General features: G+C 43.4%; 1 pseudogene; it reads left to right on the top strand.

The window, feature by feature from the left end:
* Positions 1 to 1,281: 1,281 nt before the first annotated feature.
* Positions 1,282 to 6,877, top strand: part of LOC107879034 — a 13,675-nt pseudogene continuing 8,079 nt past the window's right edge.

Genomic DNA, 6,877 nt, shown 5'->3' with positions numbered 1-6,877 from the left:
ATCGCACAAGTTTATTCCTTTAGAGCCGTTGCATAGCTTGGTAGTTGTTTACCTTTTCATCCGTATTTTTTTTTGAACTCAGATTACGTTCTTGCATTGTAGTTACACCTTTTCTGTATTAAGCTCAGTCGGCCGATGATGCCTACTGAGTACCCGTTGTTTTTGGTACTCATAGTTCACTTCTGCATCTTTTTTCTGATACAGATCCAGGTACTAGCAGTCGGTGTTGATGTGGTTCCTACCTTTTAGTGTTGGTTTAGAGCGAGGTGAGCTTACTGTCGTCTGAGGCCGATCCTCCTCTATCCACTCTAGTTAGTCTTTTTCACTCGAGACTACTTGTATACATTCTAGAGTTTTGTCTAGTGCTCTGGGTACCTGTTAGTAGTGGCTCTAGTACTGATTTTATCAGGTCTTGGGAGGGATTCATTTGTATAGTTGGTCCTTTTCCTCCTCTCGTATTGATATAATACATATGCTCTCTTCTTAATTTTCACTTATTATTGTGGTTGTTATTATCATACGCAATCTTTTATTTTGTCTCTGCCTATTAGCCTATTACCTATCATTTCGGGCTATGGTTTGGCTTGCCTACTGGTGGGATAAGGTAGGGGCCATCACGACTTGAGAAATCAGGTCGTGACAAGTTGGTATCAAATCTTAGGTCACACTGGCATTGTTAGTACTGGAGCCGATGTTTAGTAGAGTCCTGCAGATCGGTACGAAGACGTCTGTATCCTATCCTTGGGAGGCTACAGAGCATTTTTAGGAAAAAAAAAGTCTCATTTTCTTGATCCATTTTGTGCTTTGAGTCTAGGTTGGTTGTAATCTTTTTATTGTTCACTCTTTACGAAGATGGATAGGACACGAGGTTCGAGAGTAGGGGGTCGAGATCGTGGGTCCGCTTCTAGAGTTTTATCTTAGGGTCGAGGTCGACCCCGATATCAGGGGCAGGGTAGAGCAGCAGCCCCTATTCAAGATTAAGTCGGGGATCCAGCACCTGATCCTGTTATAGCTCCGGGGATTGAGATAGCTCCAGGTATTCTGCCACATCAGCAGGTGGGCCAGGGGGCAGCCCAGGCTCCACCTGGCTTTATATCTTCTTCAGTTATTCGGGATGTATTAGTTCAGTTATTTGGGTTTGTTGGTGGTCCACCGATCATGGGAGCTCAGCCAGCAGGATAGGGTGGACTAGATTCAGGGGCACAGCCAGCGGCAGCGGTGCCTAGGGTAGAGGTTCCACCAGCACCAGCAGTCCCACAGCCGACAATAGCCCAGCCACTTATGTTTGCAGAGGAGCAGAAGATGTTGGATCAATTTTTTATATTGACTCCACCCAGGTTTGTCGGGATCCCGAGAGAGGATGCTTATGAGTTCTTATCCAGTTGCAAGAAATGGTTGCAAAATTTAGGGCTGGTTAAGGCGCTAGGAGTAGAATTTGTTTCTTATCTTTTCGACACAGTAGTGAGAAGATGGTGGAGAGATTATCTTGATTCTAGGCCAGCTGGATCTCCCCCAGTGACTTGCAGTTCTCCAAGGCTTTCTTAGGGAAGCATATGTCTCGTGGCATGCGTGAGCATCTCCGGGATGAGTTTACCGCATTAAGGTAGGGTTCCATGACTGTGGCGGAGTATGAGGCGAGGTTTCATTAGTTAGCCCGACACGCTACTATGATTCTGGATACGGAGTACGAGCGGATTCGATGCTTTATTTGGGGATTGAGATTATCACTCCGTAGGGATACTCAGAGTTTGGTGACTTCAGGGAAGTCTTTTGCGGAGATAGCTGAGCATGTCTATTCCATAGAGGAGATGGATCGTGAGGCCCAAGGGGGCATCGATAAGAGACCACGCTACCAGGGTAGTTACAGTGGTTCGTAGACCTCAGGCCGAGGATTTCACAGTCGGTACCCTCATCAGCATCTTTCTCAGTATCAGCGCCAGCCTAGTCGTCCAGTTCAGGCATCGCTTCAGATATCTAACAGGGGTCAGCCCGTCTATTGTGCTTCCAGTGGTCAGAGTAGTAGCCAGTCGCAGAGGGTTGTTCAGTCAGGATCGTCGAGTAGGGGTGATCATTCTGGATTCGCTGGACCTTCTAGTCAGAGCAAGGTGCCTGGGGCATATTATGATTGTGGAGTTGTTGGTCACTTCGCCCGTGAGTATCGTCAGCGTAGGATGATTGAGCCTCCAGTTCTCACTGTGTAGTCGATCAGATCAGTGCCGGATAGGTAGGGGTGGTGTACAGGGTTGTGGAGGTAGTTTCCAGGGTTCTACAAGTGGTTCGTAGGAAAGTAGGGCAGGCGGTCGGGCAAGTACCCAGTCTAGTAGTGGACAGGGTAATTTGTATGTTGTTCCAGGTAGATCAGGGGCTGAGGCTTCGGATACTGTGATCACAGGTATGATTTTCGTGTTCCATCAGCCAGCTTCTGCTTTGTTTGATCCCGATTCCACCTTTTTATATGTTTTTACTTATTTTGCATCGCGACTGGGTTTACGTTCAGAGTCTTTAGCTGTGCCATTACGTATGGCTACCCCAGTAGGTGACTCTTTAGTAGTGGATCGGGTATATAGATCTTGTTTGGTCACTATTCGGGAGTTTGATACTCATATTGACCTTATTGTCCTAGATATGGTAGATTTTGACGTTATTCTAGGCATGAATTGGTTATCTCCTTACTGTGCGGTCTTAGATTGGTTTGCTAAGACCGTTACTTTAGCTTTGCCTGGCATACCGCCAGTTGTGTGGCAGGGTTCTGTTAACCACGCATCGATGGGGATTATTACATACATTCGTGCTAGGAGACTAATATCGAGGGGTTGTGAGTCATTTCTCGCATATATTCGGGATGTTAGTGCTGAGAGTCCCTCACTTGACTCCGTCCTTGTTGTTCGCGAGTTTTTTGATGTATTTCCATCCGACCTACCTGGCCTTCCTACTAAGCGTGATGTAGAGTTTATTATTGACCTCGAGCCTGGCACTCGACCTATTTCTATGGCTCCGTATCATATGGATCCTGCTGAGTTGAAGGAGTTGAATAGTCAGCTTCAAGATCTTCTAGGTAAGGGATTTATCAGAACGAGTGTATCTCGTTGGGGTGCTCCAGTTTTGTTTGTGAAAAAGAAAGATGGCTCCTTGCGTATGTGTATCGACTATAGGCAGTTGAATAAGGTTATTGTGAAGAATAAGTTTCCTATGCCTTGCATCGATGATTTATTTGATCAGCTTTAGGGTGCAGCGGTATTTTCTAAGATTGATTTGAGGTTCGGTTATCATCAGTTGAGAGTTAGGGTTGCGGAGATCCCTAAGACAGCCTTCGAGACTCGTTATGGTCATTATGAGTTCCTGGTGATGTTTTTTGGGTTGACCAATGCTCAAGCAGCTTTTATGGATCTGATGAATCGCGTGTTCTGGCCATATTTGGACTCCTTCGTGATAGTATTTATTGATGACATTCTGGTATATTTGAGGAGTAAGGAGAAATACGAGCATCATTTGAGGACTATACTTCGCACTTTGAGAAACCATAGGCTTTATTCCAAGTTCTCAAAATGTGAGTTTTGGCTTGAGTCTATAGCTTTCTTGGGGCACGTAGTATCCAAGGATGGTATTATGGTGGACCCAGCCAAGATTAAGGCTATTCGTAGTTGGGCTAGGCCTAAGTCACCTTCTGAGGTTTGCAGCTTTATTGGGTTGGCAGGTTACTACAGGCGATTCATTAAGGGCTTTTCTTCTATTGCATCCCCTATGACTAGATTGACTAGGAAGGAGATTCCGTTTTAGTGGTCTACGAGTTGTGAGGCGAGCTTTATGAAGCTCAAGGATTTGCTTACTTCAGCTCCTATTCTGACACTTCCTGTTGAGAGCGAGGGTTTTTCTATCCATAGCGATGCATCTGGTGTTGGTTTGGGTGTGTTTTAATATAGCGTGGCCGTGTTATTGCATATGCATCGAGGCAGTTGAAGGTGCATGAGCGCAACTACCCTACTCATGACTTAGAGTTGGCAGTGGTAGTATTTGCGCTTAGGATTTGAAGGCATTATTTGTATGGGGTCCGCTGTGAGATATTTACTGATCATTATAGTCTTCAGTATATTATGATCCAGAAGGAGCTTAATTCGAGGCAGCACAGGTGGATTGAGTTGCTAAAAGATTATGATATCTCTATTCTCTACCATCCGGGAAAGGCGAATGTGGTAACGGATGCCTTGAATCGGAAGTTAGTAATTATGGGTAGCTTAGCTTTCATTTCAGCTTCTCAGCGACCGTTGGCTTTGGACATTCAGTCCTTAGCTAACATGATGGTTCGTTTGGATATTTCTGACCCTCGTAGAATTATTGCTAGTGTTGAGGCCAGATCCACCTTGTTGGCACAGATTCGAAGTCATCAGTTCGAGAATGACAGGCTTCACAGCCTTCGAGAGCAGGTGTTGAGGGGTGATTCTCAGCGGGCTACCCTAGATCCTGAGGGTGTCTTGAGGTTTGATGGTCGTATTTGTGTTCCAAGGATTGGAGATTTGATCCAGTTGATTCTTTATGAGGCTTATAGCTCCAGATACTCTATTCACCCTGGGACAGCTAAGATGTATAGGGATTTGAGGTAGCATTACTGGTGGAGTGGTAGCGAAGAGATATAGCAGGGTTTGTGGCTCGATGTCTTTGTTGTCAGCAGGTAAAGGCTGAGCATCAGAGACCTGGTGGATTGCTTCAGCAGCTACCCATTCTCGAGTGGAAATAGGAGTGAGTTACTATAGATTTTATAGGTGGATTGCCTCGTACATCGTATGGTTTTGATAGCATTTGGGTCATTGTGGATCGATTGACCAAGTCTGCACATTTTATCCCCGTTCGAGTTTCCTACAATGCCGAGAGGTTAGCTCGTGTTTACATTCAGGAGGTGGTTCACCTACATGGGGTCCCTGTGTCCATTATTTCTGACCGAGGCTCTCAATTCACTTCTAGCTTTTGGAGGGCATTTCAGGAGGAGTTGGGGACCCAGGTTGACCTTAGTAAAGCCTTTCATCCCCAGGCGGATGGTCAGTTAGAGCAGACTATCCAAGTCTTAGAGGATATGCTACGCGCTTATGTGTTGGATTTTGGAGGTCAATGGGACCAATTTCTATCTTTGGCAGAGTTTGCTTATAATAACAGCTTTCACTCGAGTATTCAGATGGCCCCATTTGAGGCATTGTATGGTAGGAGATGTCGATCTCCTGTTGGTTGGTTTGAGACTTTTGAGGCTAGACCTCGTGGCACAGATTTGCTTCGTGATTCGTTGGATCAGGTTCGAGTGATTTAGGATAGGCTACGAGCAGCTCAGAGCAGACAGAGGAGTTATGCTAATCGCAGACGTCGTCCATTGAGTTTCAGAGTTGGTGATAGGGTCTTCCTGCGAATATCACCTATGAAGGGCGTGATGAGGTTCGGGAGGAGGGGCAAGCTTAGCCCTAGATATATTGGACCTTTTGAGATCCTACAGAGAGTTGGGGAGGTAGCTTATATGTTGGCATTGCTACTTGCCTTCTCAGCCATTCACCCTGTGTTTCATGTATTTATGTTGCGGCAGTATATCCCAGATGAGTCACACATACTTCGGTGGGACTCGGTTCAGTTGGACGAGGGATTGACGCTTGTAGAAGAGCCAGCGTTTATTTTGGAGAGTGATGTCAGGCGGTTGCGCTCCAGGGATATTCCGGTAGTTAAGGTTCAGTGGCATCACCGTCGAGTTGAAGAGGCTACTTGGGAGATCGAGCGTGATATGCGCGCCAAGTATCCCTATCTGTTTGAGGCCTCAGGTATTTATTCATCTTTTACTTTCGCGGACGAAAGTCCTTTTAGTAGTGGATGCTGTAATGACCTGTACGGTCATTTTACTGTATTTTTATATAATTTTAGTATTATCTTAACGTTTCGTAGTTTATTTAATTTAATTTGGCATTTGATAGGAATATAATTTAGTACCCTTATAGAATATTTTCGATATTGATAAGATTCTTTAAGTGACAATATATTTATATCACTTTATAATAGACTTTTATGATTTATTAATATTGTAAATGGAGATAGTAAATTTAGAAATGTTAAACTATTATTATTATATAATAGAGATTTTGTTAAAAATAATTTTATATTAATTATGGTATATTCAAAATATTATAATTATTTTACTACGAGTTTATGCAATACCCAAATATATATATATGCAGTGTAGAGAATTAATTGATGTGGCCACCACCACCACACGCGAAAATGGATGGGTGGACCAATTTTGTTGGCTGCCAGTTGCCTACAAACTTGTGGCCTAGCTTTGTTAATTATATCATTTGACTTTTAAGTGAATAAAAAAAAAATACTCCCTCCGTCCCAAATTATGTGTCATCATTTTCCTTTTAATCCGTCCCAAAATAAGTATCGCCTTTCCTTTTTTGGCAACTTTTTAAAGGCACAATTACCCTTTTACCTTTATTGGTCCCACTTAATTAAAAAAAAAAAGATATTGGCACATTTTTTTATAAAGGATAATTTGAAAAATTTTACCAAGTCTTCCCTTATTTCTTAAACTCCGTGCCCGATCAAATGGAGACACATAAAATAGGACGGAGGGAGTATAAAAGAAGGAGAGAGCTTGCAGTAGGTGCGTATATATACACATCCATATTTATGTTTTCCCATGTTTAGAGCTCCTCAGATTGTTTCTTTTTCTTTAGAAAAAAAATTGATTAAAGTTCTTGGTTAGTCTTACAAAATTACATATAAGTTAAAAGGTGAAGTGAAAAATAATTTCTTTAATGTTATTCAAATCCGAGTTCTAGCGAGATACTATTTGGAGGCTTCACGTAAAGATATTCTAGCTTTGGCGTCCAGGTAGGCTAGGTTTACCCTA

Source organism: Capsicum annuum, chromosome 2 (genome assembly GCF_002878395.1).
Source record: "Capsicum annuum cultivar UCD-10X-F1 chromosome 2, UCD10Xv1.1, whole genome shotgun sequence".
In the NCBI taxonomy this organism is placed as follows: Eukaryota; Viridiplantae; Streptophyta; class Magnoliopsida; order Solanales; family Solanaceae; genus Capsicum; species Capsicum annuum.
The sequence above is the reverse complement of the archived record's forward strand: the minus strand, read 5'-3'. Positions and strand labels throughout refer to the sequence as shown.